We start from the raw sequence: 25,734 nt of genomic DNA, 5'->3' as shown, positions 1-25,734 counted from the left end.
CAGCAGCAGTGGCTAAAGCTAAGCAAACACAAAACTTGTATCACTATGCTCTTTTATTTAATGTACTTATTTTTGACAAATTTAGTACAGTTGTTTGTTGGGGCTTTAAGTATAGACCACCATCTGTTTTTCCCTATTCAGAAACAACAAGTTAATAACCTTCCATGTGTATCATGCCTGATGAAAAGTGCTTTATGTGTTTGTGTTTCCTTTAACCAGAAATAGTAGCCACTAATATTATAGTTGGCTGGTTGTTGTTATGTGCACAGCTACACAATTGGTTGTCTGTGCTGTATCAAAAATAGATATTGAAACCTAGTTTTTAATGCTGTAAGACTACTGATTAACCTCTGAGCCATTGGAGGGCACAATTGTAATGAAAAATATCGAGGATTTCATGTTATGAATTAGTGTGTTTTAATCATTATAGGTTTTTGTTTATGTATGCTTTGTTTACTGATATTATGCATTTATGTTTAAACTGACATATTGAATTTGCTGCTATATTTACCAAGTCTTTACCTTTATTGATAAGTAATGACATTCAAAACATGACACAGCAGTGATCAGCTACCCTGTATGGCTGATTTAACGAACTAATGACTTCATGAAATGTTGCAAAACATACTGTTACATTTATAATTATGTAGTAGTAATACCTATAGCAGTAAATTTGTGTGTTTTTAAGATAATCTTTTGTTCTTTTTTTGTTTTCAAAATGAATATCTCCATTGAGCAGAGTCAGTGAAATGTTGTTTGTACCACAGCAAAAGAGCAAATCTGTTAAAAATATAAATTAATGAAGATTATATGTAACTATCTGTATTAATAACAGTTGAGTATTCTGTGACCTCTTCCCTGACCTGTATTTGAACCAGGTGTAACTTCAGAGCCAAATATTAAACATTGATGGCTTAATATACATTGCATTTAGTTTAGGTGACCTTTAATGTCAAGTTGACCATTAATCGTGATCCAAAGTAATAACTGAGAGCATGGTTATCTAGGAAATGATCTAGTAGGTAGGTTCATACAGGATGTTTGGAAAGTCACTGTGCAGTTTTGTTTGTTAATAAATATATAAGTGCACAGTGACTTTCAGAACACCCTGTACAAGTGGACTGGTTTGTCTCTCTGAATTATTTCGATATACATATCTATATACACTGAGATGAACACTTGTTTACGCATTGTCACTATATAATTCTTCATGTTAGGCATGTGGTATCACTGGTGTACCAGTATGTCGTGTTTCTATCTTCTGGCAATAAGTCAGAAAAAACAAACAAATGACCTTTGCTATCCAGATGATAAAAAAATTAAAATACTCTTTATTAAAGTACAGCCACTATTTTGCCTTTGTGGCTCTTTCTAGGCTGTGAGTACAAGAAATGTTTAATGTGAATAGTATAACCTTAACTTCTTGTGGCATTCCACTACTTGAGTCTTTCGTATTAATGTGCTTTTATTAAATCTTGAACAATAGAACATTATAAGAAGTTAATGTATCAGATCAGTATTTCTACTGTCAGCCCTGAAGCAGTGATGGTGGTAAAATACTGGCTTTTTATTATTAGTATCTGGATAATAAAGATAATGTTTTTTATTACCAAGATGTTTAAATCCCTTCAGTATACGCTACAAGTTCTGTAAAACAATGAAATATTTGTATAATGTTTATTGTGAATTTATAATTTAATCTGTGTGTATGCATGTTTCACTTAACAAATGGTTGAGAAAGCTGCTACATTTATTTTGTTCTAGTGGCTATTGTTTAACTAAACTTCTGTCATGGGGAAAGAGGTTTTGCTCCAGTACTGTTCATTGTACAAAGATGTTGGCAGCAGTGTCCTTCAATGAGATTTATGAGTCACATACGTAGTATTAGTTGTTTTGAGTAAGTATGAAATTTTTTGTGGAGTACAGTATGCTGGATTTAGTCAGTCTAGTACATGAATTATTTTTGAACGGTTGATGATAGGTTTCGTAAAAACAGCTGTGAGAAGCAAGTACACAGCTTTTTCATATTTCAATAAAGGTCTTTCATTTCACGTTTAACATTTTGTCCATTTTTTTATTCCATCCGTTCTCAGAACTCAGTTGCTTAGAGATACAGAATTACTCTGCATTCGATATCTTGACCAAACCTCCTGATATTAAGTGAGCCTATCCAATTGATCTGAAAATTATTTCAGTTTTACCTATACATACACACCAGGACAAACAAGTAACAACCCACTGCACTGATACCTTTACTGAGATTAAGACCTGTTTTCAAACCCTCACTATACAACCCAGAATGTTGAAACTACAATGAGACAAACAATTAGCTATTCACCGTGGTTTTGTAATGTTCTTAACTGAGATTAAAACCTGTTTTCAAAGCACAACTTTATAACCAAGCATGTTAGGCCTACATCATTTCTCACTTTGGTGTAATAGTCCAAGGAGTGAAAATCTTGGGTTAATTATAAGTTGAATATAGTGGTATCAACATACACTAGTGCTATATATTGAATACTGGATCAGTGATGCTAGTGGTACTTGTGATCCAAGTGCATATCTCTCTACAAGTTCTGGCTCAGAAATCATGTTATTTTGAACAGATTCTTGTGAAGTGAATGAAGTGTACTTATGAAATGTTAGGTAAAGTTGTGTACTGGCCTGTATAAAATGTAGTATCTAAATATGGAATATTCCTGTATAATGTCATAATGTTTTATCTGAAAGCATGAATAATTATAATTGTATATTAGTTTATGCACTGTCTCCTGTCTTCTTGCATATTTTTTTTCATAATACTATTAACAAACTTTTTATGATTGAACATTAATTAATTTTATTTATATAGATAAGCCTATTTTGAAGTTACAATTGCATTACTATTATTTAAGAAGCCTTCTTTTTAAAAATTATTCTTTTGTTTTGGCCTCTTAAAATAATTTGTTGGCAAACTACTGATGGCATCTTATATTATAAACTCAAAGTATTATTAGGCTGTGTGTAGCCTAGTATTAAACATTCCAAAGTGGATCCAATAGTCTGTAGCTCACATTGTGTTGTAGCTAAATCTGGCTCCTCACGTTAGAGATGTAAATGTATCATAAGAGTAATAGCCAAATCCCACTGTTTGATTAGTGTAGCGTGAGCTGACATTGGATGCTGTTGACTAGGTGTGTCCCTTGTGGTACATTAGATCAATATTACTAGCTGAATTGAACTATATATATAAAAAAATCACCCATATCATTCAAGCATTTTCAAGTCTTCCCTTAAAGGCCAACCATCCTGTTATAAAAATGAAATGGTCTTAGCTGTAGATGACTTCTACTTTGTCAAAATTTGACCAGCTGTCTTCCCTTTAGTATAGCCTTTAAAATTTACAGCAACTAATGCAACTAGTCTTTGTATAGTATTGCACAAATATCTGAAACAAGTAAACAAATCACCGTTTTGCTCTGTCTAATTTGGACCACATCACTCAACAAATTTAAAATTACGTTAAACACACAGATGTTAATTGTAATTATGAATTGTTACAAATGCACTGTTATCCTTCTTTTCAGTTTACTCAAATCATGTTGAGGTATGAAACTTGAAAGTACTCAGACATGGTGTCTGAGTTGACATAAAGTGTTAACAATGGGCAGCAGCTTGTACCATGGCAACGGGTTTTGTTTACCTTTCTTGTTTATATAAAATGCTGATGGCAGTATACTGCATGCTTGAAGTTATAGATGTTTTTTTACGCTAGTTCTCAGACTCTTTAAAAATTGTACTGCGTAATAAAAGAAATAAACATCTTCCAGCATATTTTGTTGTTTTAGCTTTTATTAATAGAAATATTTCGGAGGTTAATGAACGTACCTTTTTTTATATAATAGCTGTGTATGTAAAATGGCAAAAAAACTATTTTATCATTGAATGCTATGTCATGGTAGTTACCGTATTGTCCAACAGATGGCAGTGAGAATTTTAGACGAAAGGTGATATTAAGCAAATTGCATTTTTTGTAAATTTTCTTTTAGATTTACCAGTAATCATGTACAAAATATTATGTGCTTCGTGTAATTAAGTTTTTTACACAAAATTGTTTTATTACAATATAACTGGTATTAAGTGTCTTTTGTAGAATTAGAATAACATAATGCTTGGTAATTACGGAGGCAAACCGATCTTTGAGAGGTTGAAAGTATGCTCAATAAATATTGAACTTGTGGTTAAAATACGAATGAGTATTTAATATTTTCTAGTATTTCATTTACTCGTGTTATCAATTGGAGTTTGAAGTTGTAGCAAGTTTCAAGCAGTCTTCTTTCCAGTACCTTTGTGGCACAACGGTACGTTTGTGGACTTGTACTGCTTGAAACCGATTTTCGTGGCGAGCAGAGTACAAATAGCCCTTAAAAAGGAACAACAACAAACGAACAGTATTTTTTCCAACGTTGTATAACTAAATTGTCTCTTTGCTCTCGGTTCAAAGAAAAGAAATGACCTAAGTACATCTTCTGTTAAAAACCACTATTACTTGCTGTTATCTAAGGTTTGATTTGAATTTCGGTCCAAGCTACACGAAGGCCATATGCCCTAGCCATTCGTAATTTATCAGTGTAAGACTAGAGGGAAGGCAGCTAGTAAGCACCTTCCACCGCCAAATTTTGGGTTACTCTTTTACCAACGAATAGTGGGATTGAGTAAAAAATTCTAACGTCCCCACAGCTGAAAGGGCGAGCATTCTGCGACGGGGATTTGAACACGCGACTTGCAGATTACGAGTCAAACGCCCTTATATCAAATGGATCAATAGTGTACTAAATATTTTTCTATCTGTTTTCATCAAAATCTGATACTTTTTTCCTGCTATTTGATAATAGTATACTTCAATTTATTTTAAAGACAGTTGTGTTAAACTTTGTTTTCCTTCCTTTGTTTACCTTAGGTTGTAAGGGGAAAATATATGGAAGTTTGATGTGTTTCACACATCATAACGCCCCCACGGCTGTAAGGACGAGAATGTTTAGGTTTGAACCCGAGACTCTCAGATTACGAGCCGTTAACTAAGAGCAGTTTCCTATAATTGACGGCATGGCCAGGTGGTTAAGTCACTCGACTCGTAATCTGAGGGTCGCGGGTTCCAATCCCCGTCACACCAAATGTGCTTGCCCTTTAAGCCATGGAGCGTTATAATGTTACTGTTAATCCCACTATTCGTTTGTAAAAGAGTAGCCCAAGAGTTGGCGGTGGGTGGTGATGAATAGTTGCCTTCCCTCTAGTCTTACACTGTTAAATTAGGGATGGCTAGCGCAGATAGCTCTCGAATAGCTTTGAGCAAAATTTAAACCAAATTTATAACTGAGCTCTTCTCAAACTAATGAGAAAGTGGATTTGTTCTTCTGTCCCTTGTTTTAAAGATACCAATTACTGTTGTAAGTAGAGAAAGAATATATTGGAATTTCATGAGTAAAAATAACTTATTTTCAAGCACCACTGGGTATTCTGTTCTTCGAACAGGATATTTAACTTCAAAAGAGCTATTGATGTCTTTCCCAAAGAGAAAACACAAGAATTGAAGCTTTCAGTAATGGTAGCTATAACCTTTATTCAACTGGAAACTTCAATAATGGTAACTGAAACTTTTATTGGGCTGCATATTTTAACAATGATAGCTGCGACCTTTATTGAACTGGCATCTTTCAATAATGATACTTCAACCTTTATTGAACTGGCATCTTCCAATAATGATACTTCAACCTTTATTGAACTGGCATCTTTCAATAATGATACTTCAACCTTTATTGAACTGGCATCTTCCAATAATGATACTTCAACCTTTATTAAACTGGCATCTTCCAACAATGATACTTCAACCTTTATTAAACTGGCATCTTCCAATAATGATACTTCAACCTTTATTAAACTGGCATCTTTCAATAATGATACTTCAACCTTTATTGAACTAGCATCTTCCAATAATGATACTTCAACCTTTATTGAACTAGCATCTTCCAATAATGATACTTCAACCTTTATTGAACTGGCATCTTCCAATAATGATACTTCAACCTTTATTAAACTGGCATCTTCCAATAATGATACTTCAACCTTTATTAAACTGGCATCTTTCAATAATGATACTTCAACCTTTATTAAACTGGCATCTTTCAATAATGATACTTCAACCTTTATTGAACTGGCATCTTCCAATAATGATACTTCAACCTTTATTGAACTGGCATCTTCCAATAATGATACTTCAACCTTTATTAAACTGGCATCTTCCAATAATGATACTTCAACCTTTATTAAACTGGCATCTTCCAATAATGATACTTCAACCTTTATTGAACTGGCATCTTCCAATAATGATACTTCAACCTTTATTGAACTGGCATCTTCCAATAATGATACTTCAACCTTTATTGAACTGGCATCTTTCAATAATGATACTTCAACCTTTATTGAACTGGCATCTTCCAATAATGATACTTCAACCTTTATTAAACTGGCATCTTCCAATAATGATACTTCAACCTTTATTAAACTGGCATCTTTCAATAACGATACTTCAACCTTTATTGAACTGGCATCTTCCAATAATGATACTTCAACCTTTATTGAACTGGCATCTTCCAATAATGATACTTCAACCTTTATTAAACTGGCATCTTCCAATAATGATACTTCAACCTTTATTGAACTGGCATCTTTCAATAATGATACTTCAACCTTTATTGAACTGGCATCTTCCAATAATGATACTTCAACCTTTATTGAACTGGCATCTTCCAATAATGATACTTCAACCTTTATTAAACTGGCATCTTCCAATAATGATACTTCAACCTTTATTGCACTGGCATCTTCCAATAATGGCAGCTCAACCTTTATTTAACTAGAATCATTCAATTATCTTAACAGTTAGCGTTTTAAAAATATAAATGGTTGTTTGATTAGCAAGAGGAAGTACACAGAAAAAAATAGTATAATATTTGTACCTGTTGATTGTGGGTGAAGGGTTAAATAGAGATGTTTGAGGAACATCTTTGTCCAAGACCATTCATATCCTCTGCGCTTCTGGTCATGATGTGCATTATAATATTCATTATTGTAAAGTTAGCCATCAAACAGCTTAAAAACTAGCGTGGTTATTTAATAGGGATTAGTTTTATGTTTTTTCTTTTGCACATTGCTTTCAACCTATTTACAGTTTCTCACATTTGTAGACTCTTAACTAATGTGTGTTTTCTGATAGCTAAATCACATAGAGCTTTCTAATCTGTTTACTGAAGAGGATCGAACCTCTGATTTTAGCGTTGTAAATCTGAAGAATTAGTTTATGTAATAAAATGCAAGAGATATTTCTTCAGATCACTCTGAACTCGTTTAGTATAATAAAATCTAAATTTGCAGAAAGTTTGGAAGTTATAAAAACTATTTTATTTTATTGAATATGAAAGATGTGTAATAAAAAAACAAAGTTTTGCAAAATTTTGGAATTGCTTTAAAATATTTCTTCGTGCTAGTTTTTTAAAATTTTAAATAATTTTTCATGTTTCTTTATTATTAAGTTCAAAGGTTGACAAAGTCTGTGTTCTTCCAACCACGGATATCGAAATCGGATTGTAGCACAGACATTCCGATGTGCCGCTAAAGAGCATAACTTTTGAAATAAGTTTAAGAACTAAGAAAGATAACAATTAAAACAAGCACAAGAAATAAACAAATGTATCTGTACCTTGTAAAAATCAGAAAAACAACAACCAAACTGATTAAATACACTAAGAAGTTGGTTGGATGAAATGTTGACCGTATGCATTTCTGTTTTATGTATTACGAATTTCGTGGGCCTGATGCGTTTTAGTGGTCGTTGCACCAGGGTTTTAAATAGGAGGTCCAGGGTTCGAGCCCATGATATTTCACTGAACATGATCCGCAGTTGCAGTTGTTTAAAAGCTTTAAAAGTGGTAGCAAAATCTGTTATTCGGCTGTGAGAGCGGTATGGGCTGCAACCACTGTAGACAGGTCACCTTAGGGGTGGATAACGTACTTTTCATAGCGACCACAACTGTGGCTAATGAAAATAACGTTGGCCACACTATTAAAAAAAATTGAAAGATGTTAGTTTAATCAAAGTAATTGTATTTCAACTAACCTTCTATGTGAAGATTGATGGTGGTTTTCATCAACAAGTTTCGTGAAATTTGGTTTAATATCTATGCTCAATGAGCATCTTAGTTCTGCTTCTAGATTTATGTCAGTAAGCCAAGATCTGTATCTAGACTTGAGAAAATCTAGTATAGAAAATGTTGACTCACACACCCATGTGGATCCAAATATAGAAAATAATTTTAAAATTGCTATCTTTAAATTTATAAGACTCTCATTTATCAGAATAGTGAGCCACGTCCCTCTGATAGAACATCTTTGTTTACAGGGTAAGCATCTCTTAAAATACACACTTATCCAAAGACAAAAATGATGTAATTTCTTTACTGAAATTTTCTAAGTCAAATTGAAACAGACTATGCACAAATTCAAATATCAATTTCAAATTTTTAAATTCGGAGAAAAGTGATTCAAAATTTTAAGATAGAGTTTTGATCCAGTTCACATGGAGATCATCTTTAGCGTTAGAGAAATCATAGTCCTTATTATTTTGTAGAGAAATCATAGTCCTTATTATTTTCTGGGCAATTATTCAACTTTGCAAAATGTGTGAAATTATTCTTTTGTAATTGTTCAGCAAGGAGGTTTAGCTTTAGCTGAAATTCATGAATAGACTGTAATTGCTCACTTATTATTTTACCTCTTCCCTGAAGCTTCGTATTCAAATTATTCAAGTGAACCATCATGTCCTACAGATAGTACAAATCACACTGTCGTGACAAAGTTTCAATTTCAGGGAAATTTTCAACCTTACCTTTTTCAACAAGATAGTATTTTATTTGAGGAAGTAAACCATTCCAAGACTTTTCCTCTACTTAACCATCTTACGTTTACAAAATCAGTAAGATCATCAAAAGTACAGTCACCGCCTTTCCTCAAAGGCTTAACAAACTGTTGATAGATGAGAGAGCTTCCACTTCTAATATAATCATAATTTTTACAACAACATCCATCAAATTTTTCAATTCATCACTTTTAGACCTCTGATCATATAAATTTTACTGATGCAAAATGCAATAGAAAGATGGCACGTGGACTTCACATTATTTTCAATTAAATGCTGCTTCAGACGAAAAACAAATCCTTATCAGTGATGACGAGAAAACCCACTTGTAGACAAATATATAATATAATATAAATATATATATAAAAACGGCTCGTTTGGGTTGAGAAATTTTTTTTGTAGAGGAGCGAACAACATTTCGATCTTCTTCGGTCATCGTTAGGTTCACAAAGAAAGAAAGAGGTAACTGACCGATAGCTGACCACATGTTTGTAGGGGGTCGTGTAACTGAGTGTAGGAATGTAGAGGGCGTGCTTAGATGTTCAATTATATTTATTAATATAGGTATAAAGGTGATCCTTTGCATTGGTTAATTTGGGCTCGAGTTGTTGTATAAGTAAGGCTTCTTTAATTTTGCGTTTGTTTGTTTCTTTAATTAGTATTTGAGTGCTTTCTGTGGTTATGTTGTGTTTATTTGATTTGCAGCATTCGAAAACTTGTGAAGGTGACTTTTTATGTTCTTTGAATCTGGTTTCCATTTTTCTACTTGTTTCTTCAATATAGAAGTCGTGGCAGTTATCACATTGTATTTTATAAATAATGTTGGTGTGGTGTTTGTCAGTGTAGTTTTTACACAGTATAGACCTTAGTTTTGTGCCTGGTTTTGAATAACTTTGGTATTAACTGGAATGTCACATTTTGTTACTAGTTTTTGCCAAATTAAAAACCTAAAACAAGACAAAAACATAAATTCTAAAAGCAGATAAGGGAAACTCTACAGTCATAATGAACACGAATGAATACACGAAACGCAACTAAAAATGAAAAAAACCAACACAATTTCACAAACACTTTATTACAACCTACGTAAAACCGACTCACACACACCGCAAATATACGTCATCCCCAAACCTCATAAACCAGATTGTCCATTACAACCAATAATGTCCACATATGAATTGTTTAATTATAATCTTGGTAAATACATAGCATGTGCATTCTCCGAATATGTAACATCAGCCAGCTCATTCATCAAAGGCTTTTAATTTCAAATCTAACGTTAATCAACTTAATCATAAAGCCTTAATGGCCAGTTTCGATGTTATATCCCTCTTTACAGAAGTTCCAACCACTGAAGCCTGCAAGATAGCCTTGGAACTCTATATTCGAAACCCTAACAGATCAATAGACATTCCCAGCAACCAATTAACAACACTCATAGAATTCACCACGATGAAGACAAACATCATGTTCAACAACTACAACTATATACAGACAAATGGCCTGAGCATGGGCAACCCAGTATCACCAGTTCAAGCCAATATTTTTATGACACAAGTTGAAACACAAACAATTAACACAGCATTACATCCACCACTATACTGGTACAGATATGTAGATTACACGGTTGCGGGATTCACATCTACAGAACACACACTTAATTTTTTTCAATCACATTAACTTTATACATCCCAACATCAACTTCACATGTGAACAAGAAGAAAGCAATCACATATCATTTCTTTACCTCAAAATTATAAGAACTGATACACAATTTAAAACAGAAATCCACCGAAAAATCACCCATACTGGACTATACATTCCTTGGAACTCAGCATGTCAAACAGAACAAAAACTCAACATACTAAGAAACCAAATAAACACAGCCATAAAACTATCCTTGCCAGATAAAATTAACGTCGAATTAGACAAAATAAAACAATACTTGAACAATATCAATAAGTTTCCTCCACAAACTGTAGAAAACATTATACGCACACACCTGGACAGAAAGCAAAATCAACCAACAAAAGTAAATATATATCACGAATAAAAAATCACGAAACCATATACTGCTGCATACCATGGGTTCCCGACATCAGCAGAAAAATAACCAACATTTGGCAAAAACTAGTAACAAAATATGACATTCCAGTTAAAACCAAATTTATTCAAAAATCAGGCACAAAACTAATGTCAATACTGTGTAAAAACTACACTGACGAACACCAGAGTTTCAATGACCACAATCAATATTTCTTTTACTAGTTCAGCATCAGAAAATGATTTCTTTTTTGAGCTAGAATCCAAACGACTTTACAGCTAGTTAACGTAACAAGTTCTATCGATGATAAAAATCTTTTTAGGCCTCCCTTTTGTTCATGAAGTTGTTCTTTCAGACGGATAATTTCATTCATACAATTTTTGCCATCAACTGGAAATTTTACATTAAATTCGTTGTGAAAATTGTTAGTGTTGTTTAAGGTTGTATACTTTATTATTCCTGAAGACTTTGTTACACAAAAGACACACTGGTTTATTATTTGCTTCAATCACTACAAATTTCAACTTCCATTAAGTTCTTGTTTCACGTTTTTCCAGTCACGCGCCAGTTTCTTTTCGACAGTAATGCCAGAATGAATTGTATTTATTTTCTAAGTGTTCACCATCACCTGGGTTCTTTTGTTTTCGAATTATCCACTTATCTATATTATGGGATTAAAAACAAAATATATTTAAACACTTGAAAGTTGCACAAGAAAAATATCTTTATAATCGCATGCAAAACAAAGCACACTCGATAATAAACATCTAAACCAAACTGACGTTACAAAATGGGCAGAGTCTGTGGCAATGACGAAGTGCGCAATATTAGCGATGACGTAAGGCAGTGCAGTTGCTGATTACAAAATTTGCGAAAGAAAAAAAAATGATGGAGAAAGTTGACTCCTAAACTGGAGCTGGCCAGACGTGGCCAGTGGACATGGAGTTTCCCACCCCAGCTCTAAAGCCAGGAATTATAAATTACGGAGGACATGGGTAGTTCAGGAAAAACGATTTTAAGAGGCCGTTGGAGTCTGTGACCATTAGTAGTTCTAATAATGGACCTGACAGGGTTATTAAAACCAAATGATGATGTAGAAATGTATCACAATTATAAGAAAAACACAGTCTTTACAATTATGTTCACACAAAATAAAAACTAAACCTAAACTGATATCGCAATAAGAACGAAAACTCAAGTTATGATAAAGATATAGTAGAAACCTTACAACCCAGTGCTTTCGAAATGTGGACCTTTCTTCTTCAGGGGCAAACGTCCATCTTTCGAAAGCGCTCGGGTTATAGGGTTTCTATTTCATTTTTATCTAGACTTCCTGAAACTACGTGTTTTTAGAACATCATGAAAACAAAAGTTAATCACAGTTATGGCCCGGCATGACCAGGTGGGTTAAGGCGTGCGACTCGTAATCTGAGGGTCGCGGGTTCGAATCCCAATTACATCAAACATTCTCGTTCTTTCAGCCGTGGGGGCGTTATAATGTGACAGTCAATTCTACTATTCGTTGGTAAAAGAGTAGCCTAAGAGTTGGCGGTGGGTGGTGATGACTAGCTGCTTTCCCTTTAGTCTTATACTGCTAAATTAGGGATGGCTAGTGCGGATAGCCCTCGAGTAGCTTAGCGCGAAATTCAAAAACAAACAATAATCACAGTTAGGAGAATTATAAGACGGCATTATCAGTAAAAGCAAATGTAATTTTGCTTTCGTGTGAAACACTTGTACGCTTATCCATGACGTAGAAAAAACAAATTATTTATTTAGGGAAATTAACATAATTAAATAACTAGCTATGGTGCGTATTCATCTACGAACTTTATTGTCTCAGTGATTAGTGGGATTGCTTTGGTTTATAACGATTGGAAGAGTGTTTTGTAATCCGATCCTGTCACCCTAAAATAAGTATCGAAGGGTAAATGTAAATGTTCCTTTGCTTGCGCTTACGTCTGCTTGGACGTGAATGTAAGAATCTCTTTGTTGCTTTGAATAAAGTTTTATTGCTGAATAAATGTTACTGTAATTAAACATGACAATATGTGGAATTCATTATTCCGAGAAACTGTAACATACGATCCAAAAGGAACAGGCCCCGGCTTGGCCAGGTGGTTAAGGCACTCGACTCGTAATCTGAGGGTCACGGGTTTGAATCCCCATCACACCAAACATGCTTGCCATCTCAGCATTTGGGGTACTGTAATGTTACGATCAGTCCCACTATTCATTGGTAAAAGAATAGCCCAAGAGTTGGCGGTGAGTAGTGATGACTATTTGCCTTTCCTCTAGTCTTACACTGCTAAATTAGGGACGTCTAGCACGGATAGCTCTCGAGTAGCTTTGCGCGAAATTCAAAAACAAAAAAACGCATAAAATAGCTCAACCAAAATAATGTGTAAAGCCTGAAACACAAATCTTCCCTCTATTAAATATTTATATAGCAAAAAAAAGTGTTTAGCTGTCGTGGTAGTACTGTCATGTTGCTTGAATGTGTAGCTATGTGCGTGGTGGTACTGTCATGTTGCTCGAGTGTGTAGTTATGTGTTTCATACACGTGTGACAAGTCCGTGTACTGGTTGCATAGAAACGCTATTTCAACTTCCGTGACTTGCGTTGTTAACTTTGAAACACAGCTATTTTGTTTGTTAATATTATTTCTACAGTCAATACGTATATAACTTTCCCTTTCCAATAACACCGATTTATCATTATTACCATTCTTCCTTAATTTGTTTTATCCTGTTAGAGTAAAACCGAATACAGATACACTTGTATGAGGTACACACGTACATTTCCTCTTGTACCAATAATAAATAGTCAGAGAGCTTGTTCAGATTTTCTTAATATGGGGACACAGCGGGGGTAAAAAAATAACACAAACACAATTTTTGTGTTCTTCCGTACATTCGAACCAATCACGTCTTGCCAGGATCCAACCAACCAATGCACGTTATGAATCGTGTTTTTAGTAACTGCCACGAACTCTTGGCTCGAGCATAAAAATAATGCTTTAGTTTTATATGCGTTACATCTACGTACTGCAATTTTTTTGATGTGGCAAAAATTACATATTTAAATTAAAAGTGTGTAAAAATGAATGTGCAACATACAAATGTGCGCAAATATCCCATCATTTATTCTTTATTTCCTGACATTTCCACATTCTCTCACTCCACCATTATGAGGTTTTATCCATGGAAGGCAAACATAACCGACTTTCATAACTTATTTACCATTATAAGGTTTGATTTAGGGAAAGCAAACATAACCGACTTCCATAACTTATTATATTTTTAGGAATTATTAATAACAACTGGGAAGAAGTTACACAGATAACAGATGGATGGCTTGCTCGGTACGCATTGTGGTCTTTATTTTCAAGTTATATGACCTTCCCACCATATGCGGACGTATGAGTAATATATAAGATATGCAAGGGCTTTACCTGTTTGCATGTCAGTGTTATCTGTGATGCCTAAGGGAATGAAAAACCTCTATACCCACCTGTATCTTATAGCTTCACAGAATGCGATACCACATTTACCTTCTTTGGAAAGAGGAAGAAGCCCCTGGGGTTATCCAGGCCTTCAGTTGAGACGTTACGTTACACTCAACCGTATGCGGAATCTCAACACGTTTCACCATCATCCTGTATGACACGATCAGTAACCTGGAATCTGCTAATGTGGCGAGAAAGGAATATTCTGCCGAAAGAACAAGAACCGATCAAGATAGTGTATATCAGCAGTCACAGCGTGTTGCTTTCTGGGTTTGAACCAGGACTAGAAGTAGCCGAAAGAACAAGAACCGATCAGGATAGTGTATATCAGCAGTCACAGCGTGTTGCTTTCTGGGTTTGAACCAGGACTAGAAGTAGCCGAAAGAACAAGAACCGATCAAGATAGTGTATATTAGCAGTCACAGCGTGTTGCTTTCTGGGTTTGAACCAGGACTAGAAGCATGTTGATCTATCTAACACTTTCATTTCAGTTGATTGGGGTTGGATTTGGGATAAGAACAATCTACATATTAACCAAGGAGTACAGAACCACTTCAGAAGACTGGAGTTGGAATAAGGACATTATAAGTATCGACTAAGCAATACAGAACCATTCCAGAAGACTGGGGTTGGACTTGGAATTAAGACAATGGACATAGAACCACACCAGACGATTAGTGTTGGTCTTGAGATAGGAACAGTCGACACAGAACCACTCCAGAAGACTGGACTTGGGATAACGACAATCGACACAAAACCACTCCAGAAGACTGGACTTGGGATAATGACAATCGACACAGAACCACTCCAGAAGACTGGGGTTGGACTTGGGATTAAGACAATGGACGTAGAACCACTCCAGATGATTAGTGTTGGCCTTGAGATAGGGAGAGTTGACACAGAACCACTCCAGAAGACTGGACTTGGGATAACGACAATCGACACAGAACCACTCCAGAAGACTGGACTTGGGATAACGACAATCGACACAGAACCACTCCAGAAGACTGGACTTGGGATAACGACAATCGACACAGAACCATTCCAGAAGACTGGGGCTGGACTTGGGATAATGACAATTGACACAGAACCATTCCAGAAGACTGGGGTTGGACTTGGGATTAAGACAATGGACGTAGAACCACTCCAGATGATTAGTGTTGGCTTTGAGATAGGGAGAGTTGACACAGAACCACTCTAGAAGACTGGACTTGGGATAACGACAATCGACACAGAACCATTCCAGAAGACTGGGGTTGGACTTGGGATTAAGACAATGGACGTAGAACCACTCCAGATGATTAGTGTTGGCCTTGAGATAGGGAGAGTTGACACAGAACCACTCCAGAAGACTGGACTTGGGATAACGACAATCGACACAGAACCATTCCAGAAGACTGGAGTTGGACTTGGGATAACGACAATCGACACAGAACCATTCCAGAAGACGGGTTGGACTTGGGATAATGACAATCGACACAGAACCATTCCAGAAGACTGGGGTTGGACTTAGGATTAAGACAATGGACGTAGAACCACTCCAGATGATTAGTGTTGGCCTTGAGATAGGGAGAGTTGACACAGAACCACTCCAGAAGACTGGACTTGGGATAACGACAATCGACACAGAACCACTCCAGAAGACTGGAGTTGGACTTGGGATAACGACAATCGACATAGAACCATTCCAGAAGACTGGGGTTGGACTTGGGATAATGACAATCGACACAGAACCATTCCAGAAGACTGGGGTTGGACTTGGGATTAGGACAATGGACACAGAACCATTCCAGAAGACTGGGGTTGGACTTGGGATTAAGACAATGGACATAGAACCACTTCAGATGATTAGTGTTGGTCTTGAGATAGGGACAATCGACACAGAACTACTCCAGAAGACTGGGATTGGACTTGGGATGAATGTAGTTAGTGTTGATTTCCCGAGGGGATATAACCCTGTTTGTGCCCCCCAAAGTTTGCAATGAACCGGTGAAGGGCTGATGTTAAGCAAATAATGGTTATGGTACCAGATGTGCTTTCAGAAGAGACTTACTGGAAATGCACTGAATTTTGAAACTGTAAGTGTGAAAAGTAAGATGTCAGAAGGAGTCTAATGTATGAACTAACTTTTAATATTATGTACACAATGAATTAACATGATACTTTTAAATTCAGTTGTACAATGTATAACATACTATGTTATCTGGAACTATCTCTAACCAAATAGTTTGATGTTGGATAAACCCTGTATCTTTAGAACCTCTGCTAACGAGCTGAGAAGTGCATTATATGCTAGATTGAAGTATTCTTAGAGTTCAACATTGAATACTTCTATCACTTTTATTATTTGATTCATCGTTTATATGTATAAAAAACATTAAGATATCATATATGATGTTTCAAAAACCTTCGGTTTGATTAATCCAACTCGTATGCTCTACTATTGTGTTTAAAAGCATGTGAGGTATGGCGTCACCCCGATAAGTAAGCGGTAAGTTTACGGACTGAAACACAAAAATCTGGGGTTCGATTCATCAACCCGGATACTCCACTGTTTCAATTGAAGGTTTGCCACGTATTACCTAGTTACTAAGAAAACGAAATAGTTAGTAATGTAAATACTAAAGCACTCGACGTCATATGTAAAACTTTTATTTGTCACACTGCTGCTCTAATAAACTAAGAACGTGCCCAGTAATAGTAAATTTTATTATATACTCGAGTAAAATATTGCATTATTTATTTACAGTAAATTGTAGCACAGAAGTCATTGTATATTCATACAGTTGTTAATACACCTGTAAACGCATATAAAATTCTAAGTTATGTATGCTCTAAATATTTTCAACAGCATCACTACAGTTAATATTTAAGGCACTATTTTGTTTGTTGGAGAAACATGCGTGTATATATCTATTATGAGTTTCATAAGGAAGATTTAATATTCGAAATATTGATGTAAGGTTACTAATACTTCTGTCGTCCACTAATATTTTTATTTGTTTCAACTTAGTGGTTTTGCGGAGTTGTTAAACAACAAAATTTGTGCATGTTGTTTAAAAACAGTTACACGTTACTAACTATACAGCTGTTCTCATCAGTGTAGCTGCAACTGTATGTATAATTACAACATTGTACGTAGTTGTTGTAACTATAAAATAAGCTCTCTACAAAGATGTTTTATTTAGGCTTAACGAATACAGTATGGATTAACTGACAGATGGATATTATAAACATTACAAAATACCATTAGACTTTAGTATCCTATACATTTTGTACTTTACAAACTTACTGGGCGTAACTAATAATGTTAGGCTTAGGTTAGTTCGACGCAAATCGGAATGTATTATGTATTAGGATAGTTGCAAACTCTATTTGTTAACCTGAAGATGACCTAAGAAGGTCGAAACGTTGTTCTGCATTTTAATTAACGTTTTAATACCCGTATCAGCCGTCTTAATAATACGTATTTACTTCAAGTTGGTTTCTCGTCATCATGAACACATCTTTATTACGGTTTGAGTATACGAATATATTTCTTCGTAAAGGGCTGTTATATATTGTTTTTAAAAGTGGTCGAGTTTCGGCGAAGCTACATCTGTATTGCCGAGCTATGTCAAAATGTAGTACTGATACATTCCATTCCACCGTAATTTTGTATCGGCTGTGGTTGTCCCGTGGCTTGCTAATTTGCATATCCAAACTTTTTCATATATCATATTCAACATCTTGTATAAGAGTCTGCTACACTGTAATAGTTATATAACAAAAGTTAAATCATTTGCTAAGCATTTTAAAGAACATATTAATATATGGCAGTGGTTGTACTTAGCGAAGACACCAGGAATTCTTTAGGTACTGGTTTCAGTTGGACAGTACAACATAGCGAAAGCTATTTTACTTTTCATTATTCTAACAGTACATGTTGAATGGTGCAGGTGTCCCGACAGTAAATGTTGAATGGTGCAGGTGTCCCAACAGTAAACGTTGAATGATGCAGGTGTCCCGACGGTAAACGTTCAGTGGTACAGATTAAATGTGTCACTTATTTATTTTGTGAAGGAATATATATGTAAAAACGGCTCGTTTGGGTTAAGAAAATATTTTACGTAGAGGAGCGAACAACGTTTCGACCTTCGGTCATCGTCAGGTTCACCGTTCTTACATATATATTTCTCTACAAGTGGGTTTTTCTCGACATCACTAACCAACAATAGTTTATATTTCACAGACATGTGCAGAATAGATAGCTTATTCATCTCTGTTAAGTGCACATGTATGCTACTTAATGGTGATTTACATTCCTTGATGTTTAAACATCTATATATATATATATAAACCTCCGCCTTCCAAGCCACAGTTTTGATTGAACAATTGTTTTTGTGGAGTTATTTTCCTTCTAAATCGGTCGCCTAACAATCGTTTGGAGAAAAAAGGAAAAGTTAGGGTGACATATTTTTAGAAATAAGAACAATAAACATTAAATGAAAAGTAATATAATTTCTGAAGTCGTACCAGTCATTCAGTACAACTGTGCCTACTAAACAAACTTACTGACACACGCACACCATTTGCAAGGTTTACTCGAGAATCCGTAATATACGTGCATGTATCCAGGAACTAAGCCTTCAGTATGTGTTAGTCTTCTACCTAAATTTTTGTGTGATATATAGTCGAGATTATATGTTTGTTTTACATGTAAGGATTGCTTCGAACACAGTAATACTTCGGTGTCGTATGCTACTGTCGTAGTAACCACCTGTTCTACCCTCCAAACAGCTGTTGAACTCTACGTGACGCTCGTTCAACGCGTGGTCGTTAGGTGGTACAAGTTAGAAGTCGACAACTTTCTTGGTTGTTACATGCTTTATCATATTAAAGAACTAACACGTACTATAACTATGTTTAACAACACAGCATACTACCGCAGTCAGGTTTGTCAAACTTTTCGTTTGTGGTACTTTTTACTAAAACTGTGTTTATTTATTTTAATTCTTGGTGTAGTGGATTCTTCAGATAAGTAGTTTGAATATGTGAAAATTTGAGTTTAGGTTCCAGTTTGTAGCGGATTGAGGCACATAGTTTGAGTATGTGGCAAGGTAAATTTGAACTAGCATGCGTTAAAAAGCCCTGGACGTATCTCGCTGCTTAATGTCCCAATCTCAAAAGAGTAAATAACTTATCATTGTAATTAAAATTATTTTAATATAAATGTGCTATTGAAGACGGTTCTGTTCAACGAGATGTGGTCAACTTAGTGAAATTTCGACACTAGAAAGCTAATAATTAAAGGTTGAAATAGACGATTAACTTTGATAGATTTACGTAAGGTTTTGTAGATTAACGGTTGTTATTGATATGCTACAACTGAACGTTTGTAGAAATCGTTGTATTCGCTATAAATTGTTCTAATGAATTAAATGAGCAATACTTTTATACCCCATACCCCGATAGTACAGTGGTAAGTATATGGATTTACAACGCTAAAATCAGGGGTTCGATTCACCTCGGTGGAATCAGCAGATAGCTCGTTGTGGCTTTGCTATAAGAAAACACAAACTCAATTCTTTTATGATTAAATTTGTTTTTCTGTTAAAGCTCTAATGTCATTATATCTTTACACTTTACATCAGAATTTTAATTTACTATATTGAACTTCCATGGAACCGTATTATTCGACTCTTATTGTAAACTGCAGTGATGTCTTCAATATAAGCGTACGGTTTAATGACGTTGCAACTTAATACATTTTACATGGTCAACCAGTAGGATAGCTCGCATAGTCAACTAGAAGTATATATATTTCACACAATCAACCAGTAGGATATCTCACATAGTGAATCAGTAGTATATAGATTTCAAACAATCAACCAGTAATATATCTCACATAGTGAACCAGTAGTATATATATTTCAAACAATCAACCAGTAATATATCTCACATTGTGAACCAATAGTATATATATTTCACGTAATCAACTAGTACTATATCTCACATTGTGAACCAATAGTATATATATTTCAAACAATCAACCAGTAACATATCTCACATAGTGAACCAATAGTATATATATTTCACGTAATCAACCAGTAATATATCTCACATTGTGAACCAATAGTATATATATTTCACACACTCAACCAGTAATTAATGTATTGCATGATATGTCTGAAATATACTGGCCGAAAGAGGAAAGACATTCAACATTATTTGTTTAAACTAAAGGGAAGTTGTACTATTCTGTTAAACGAATGATGTCAACCAGCTAGAAAAAAAAATTACTGCAGTTATAAGGAAATGAATATAGGAGGCCCAGTTACTCTTTATACAAGGGAGGTATTTGTTGTAGTTACGCCACTGATGGGCATTTTAAAATATTTATTAGAAGTAAACTGACACATCAACTTGTTATTATATTGTCCACTTTATATGACAAGTGTACATACCTTTATTTAAAACAAACACGGTGATATACTAAATTGAAGTTGCGATATAATAATGCCACACATTGTGGAGGTTATACCAACATTTGTACTTTAGATAGATTGACAATAACATGTATGTATTATAAACGTGCCACATGTGTTGTGCCACTTGTTGATTGTGTGCAGTCATTCAAATTGCACATAAAATTGTAGCGTTACATTCGGTGCTTATAAAACTTAGAACTGTCCGCTAGAGGACACAAGTTACACTGTTTATGCGAATGTTGTGATTGACTACCACAGTTATAAACCTTGAACAGCTGAAAGTGCATATCAAGTTTAGCGCATCTCTCGACTCGAACCTTTGAACATCCGGTCTGTAACTAGGCGCTCTAAGTATTAGTTCACGCCGGGTCCTGAACGTATTAACGAATCTATTTAATGGTTGTTGTATCGCTTTTTTCCAGTCTGTGGTATATGAGTACCCTATAATTCAAAGTTTTTGCAGTTATGGGTTTGATGAAACCAACTTCTCTGTAAGAATCATACTTGGCAAAAAAAAACAAACAACAACAACAAAGAAAAACAAAACTTGGTAACAATTCCACGTTCACTTCTCCAGAAAACAACTTTCACTAACTGATGCCTCATGATCGCCAGGAAACCCACTTTTTACTGGCTGGTGCCTAATGATTGACTGACCAGTATCCGGTTGATCTAAACCAGGGGTTCTTAACCAGGTGCCTGCACCTAGGGTGCGAAGATGATTCCCAAGGGTGCGAGGATGCCCATGAATAATTAAAGCAAATCTATATTTTACATAAGAGTATGCTTAATATTTTTATATTTAAGTTTCCAGGGGGTGCGAGAAATGATTACTGATTTGAAAGGGGTGCAAACACTGAAAAAGGTTAAGAACCACTGATCTAAACTGATGGTGTGTGTTGGCTAGTGGCGAGGAAGGAAGATGACTTCCTTAAACTTAGTGTTAAAGGGAGCTTGTTTTGACAGGCAGATGGTTGAAAGTGATGGACTGTCCATGGAAAGAGCTGTCCTGGGTATCATATTTGTCGTCATTAGTCGAGGGGCGATGGAAGAAGTGAGTGCAGCTTGGCTTCATCTTTGTGCAGTGATTGTGAGACGGTCAAGGTATCCATCAGGAGAGTGTTTGGTAAGTTGGATGATGGATTTTGGTGCTGGGTTAGGGTGAATTAGTGCTAATGTTGAGGTGACTTGGCGACATAGTGATGTCTTTGGGGGATAGGAGTTCATAGGCGGCTTCAGTAATTGTGGAGGCACCACATCGGAGGCGATCAAGAAAGCTAGTGGATGGTTGGAACTGGACTCTATGTTTGGGTGGACACGTGACAGGTAGGAGACTAGATCTGGAAGATGGCTAGTGGAAAAAAAGTATTGTGAGTGGCGTAGCTGCACGAGAGAGAGACTTTTGGTGCAACATTTTTACTGTAAAATGGTGTAGATGGTAGAAAATGCCTTGGGTCAGGATGTGTTTCAAGGCTTGCTGTGAGTTTATGAATATCTTCACGTAAGCAGCCGGTTTTTCAGAAAGTCATGCGTTAATCCGGTGGGCTGGGTGTAGCTTGATGTTGAGAGACTATTCCAGAGAGTTCTTTTTGTCTGCAGGGCTTATGGAAAGGTCGACGGTCTTGAGAAACGTGTATAGGTAGGTCTCACACAGTGGGGTGTTACATTTCACTGGTGGTCACAGTTCCATGGATGCAGAGATATTTGAAAGCAGCTTGTTACGTAGGCTGCAAGAGTATGACGCCTTGTTGACAGGATTCTGGTTCTGGTTGGGATCACGAACTGATGAAAACATTTACCTCCCTCGTCAATGATACAAATATCAATCAATACTAATCGATAAGAATATGAAGTTAGAGCCACAGAGTGGGTGGGGTGTATAAATTCAGTACCTTGACCGCTGTCTTTGCATCCATCCAAATGCTATTCAATTGGACTTGGAAGAGGAAACAGGAGTATCTCAAGATACTTTCAGAGAACAGCCTAACTTTTGTGTGTTAGATGAAAATTGACACATGCTTACGACAATGAACATTCACGTGTGGGATGTGCGTGTGTGGCTGCAAGAAATTAGATACATCTTGCGTGGTGGTGACACTGTTTGGTGTTTCTTGTTTTTGCTTTGCGATAGTAATTATTTGCAAGTGTCGAGAATCTCTATTTGATTAATGGCAGGCCAGACTTTGTGTGTATAATTAATGGAGGACAAACCTCGGAACCTCTGGCGCTAATCTAAGAATTATATTTCGCTGTCACTGTAGTGTATCAAGAATGTTGTTGAAAGTAATTTGACCAGTGCGTTCTATCAATGGGCGTAAGTAAATTTTAAAATAGTGGTGGATTTATCTTGTTTTTGCTTGCAATGAATCTTGGTGAAATAATTCCCTTGCTGATGAGTTTGTTTATACTATTGAAGTATACAGTCTTAAGTGGTGAGGCGAATACCAAAAGTTATTACCAATAAACTAGATTTCAGAGCACAGTTTTACTTCTTTGGTGTTTTTGTATGATTTGTTAAGACTTCTTTGAAAAGGGAAGTCACTAGTTTTGGATTGAGTAACACGAGCCAGTCATAACATCAGTAAGTGATTGCGATACGTTTCAAACGTCAACGTATTGTGAAAAATGTATGTATGTCAAGTCAGAAAATGGTCTGTTGTTGATGAACCTATATAGAGGAATGGCTGAAGGACTGAACCTTGGGAGACTTCTGAGATGTTGACTAATTTGGAAAAAAAAAACTATTTATGTTCACTACAGGATATCGATTTATTAGAAAAAAGAAATCTATCTAACAGTTTCTGTCATTCATAACCTGAATGTAGTTGTGTCAGCAGGACCTGTTGTGACGTAGCTATTGGCCATTTGTTTAAAGTGGTTCATTTGATGAAGGTGAGTTTGTGTTTCCGAGAAATAACTGTCATGATAACTTGCAATTGAGTAAGTTAGTTTTGCTATATTGCTGTAATGGTTAACTTTGTCACATTGTGTTATGTTTGATGTAATGGTTAACTTTTTCAGTTTGTTTTGTGTTTGATGTAATGATTAACTTTGTCAGTTTGTTTTGTGTTTGATGTAATGGTTAACTTTGTCAGTTTGTTTTGTTTGATGTAATGGTTAACTTTGTCAGTATGTTTTGTGTTTGATGCAATGGTTAACTTTGTCACATTGTGTTATGTTTGATGTAATGGTTAACTTTGTCACATTGTGTTATGTTTGATGTAATGGTTAACTTTGTCACATTGTGTTATGTTTGATGTAATGGTTAACTTTGTCAGTTTGTTTTGTGTTTGATGTAATGGTTAACTTTGCCAGTTTGTTTTGTGTTTGACGAAGTGGTTAACTTTGCCAGTTTGTTTTGTGTTTGACGAAGTGGTTAACTGTGTCATTTTGTGTTACGTTTGATGTAATGGTTAACTTTGTCACATTGTGTTATGTTTGATGTAATGGTTAACTTTGTCAGTTTGTTTTGTGTTTGATGTAATGGTTAACTTTGCCAGTTTATTTTGTGTTTGACGAAGTGGTTAACTTTGTCATTTTGTGTTACGTTTGATGAAGTGAAATATGGTTAGCTTTATGTTATGTTTGTAGTGGTAGGCCTTGTCGTTGTGTTATATTTAATGTAGTGGCTAACTTTGTCAGATTGTTACGTTTGATGTAATGATTAACTTGTTGGTTATGTTACGTTTAACTTAATTAGCGTCAAGTGGTTTAATAGGCCAGAAGTGAGACGGTTTAAATGTTATTTATGTGTAAGGTTTAGTAGGCCAAAAATGAGACTGTTTGTATGTTATTTATGTGCAAGTTACAATAAGTTTGAAAATATTTCTACTTGTGTTGTCTCATGTACTGTTTGAAATATCTAACCGTTCTTCTGTCGTCATCAGTCTAGATTAGAAGTCAGGGATGTTGAAGTTCGTGTCTTCCTGTCATATAGAGTAACTGCTATTACTGATCAGGTCAAGTACCTCAAGTTTTGTTTGGTACAAAGACCTTCTTTACACTTTGTGTAGAATTTTTAGAGACTTTTGTAAGTGTCAGCCTTTGCGCTTACGATTTTAATATGCAGTGTGATGATGAGCAAGGTAAAGTCATACCAGGCTGTCTCGCAGACGTCTTTAAGACTGCTTGGGGATTGAACTTAGTTGGTGGTAGGCGTTTCGGTTTGAAGCGAGATTTTCCTCGGAAGGCTACAGGGGGAGGGTGTTTTAAAACAGCTGTTTCCCTTCGCCCAACTAAAGGTTAAAGTAAGGGCAGGATCTTTTTTTTTTATAAAGTTATAGCTTAAGTGGCTGAATTGGATGTTTACTTATGTATACTAATTGAGAGTTCTGTTCTTAGCTGTTAGATGACATTTGACCTGAAACCTGGAAGTTACAAAATATTTTGTTGCTTAACAGTGTTTTACCAAATTTTCACACTGAAGGCTTATTTCTGTCAGCTTTGATATCTTTGCATACAAAATTTTAAATACGTGACCTAAAGATGGCGGTTGTTTTAAGAAGTCCAGTGTATATGGTAAATGTTTATTCAGTGGAGTTCTTTTTCTTATTGTTGTAAGAAGTCTAGTGTATATGGTAAATGTTTATTCAGTGGAATTCTTTTTCTTATTGTTGTAAGAAGTCTAGTGTATATGGTAAATGTTTATTCAGTGGAGTTCTTTTTCTTATTGTTGTAAGAAGTCTAGTGTATATGGTAAATGTTTATTCAGTAGAGTTCTTTTTCTTATTGTTGTAAGAAGTCTAGTGTATATGGTAAATGT

The 25,734-nt window shown here is 35.4% G+C and overlaps 1 pseudogene across 1 annotated transcript in view; it reads left to right on the top strand.

Annotated features, from left to right (window-relative positions):
• The first annotated feature begins 19,289 nt into the window (after nucleotides 1-19,289).
• The window catches only part of LOC143256208 (bifunctional 3'-phosphoadenosine 5'-phosphosulfate synthase-like), a 39,900-nt pseudogene continuing 33,455 nt past the window's right edge, over nucleotides 19,290-25,734 (top strand). Inside the window, exon 1 of the transcript XR_013031212.1 lies at nucleotides 19,290-19,436. The product of XR_013031212.1 is annotated as a bifunctional 3'-phosphoadenosine 5'-phosphosulfate synthase-like (transcript). The remainder of the gene's footprint in view (nucleotides 19,437-25,734) is intronic.

Source organism: Tachypleus tridentatus, chromosome 7, assembly GCF_004210375.1.
Source record: "Tachypleus tridentatus isolate NWPU-2018 chromosome 7, ASM421037v1, whole genome shotgun sequence".
In the NCBI taxonomy this organism is placed as follows: Eukaryota; Metazoa; Arthropoda; class Merostomata; order Xiphosura; family Limulidae; genus Tachypleus; species Tachypleus tridentatus.
Note: the sequence above shows the minus strand (reverse complement) of the source record. Positions and strands in the feature narration are given on the sequence as shown.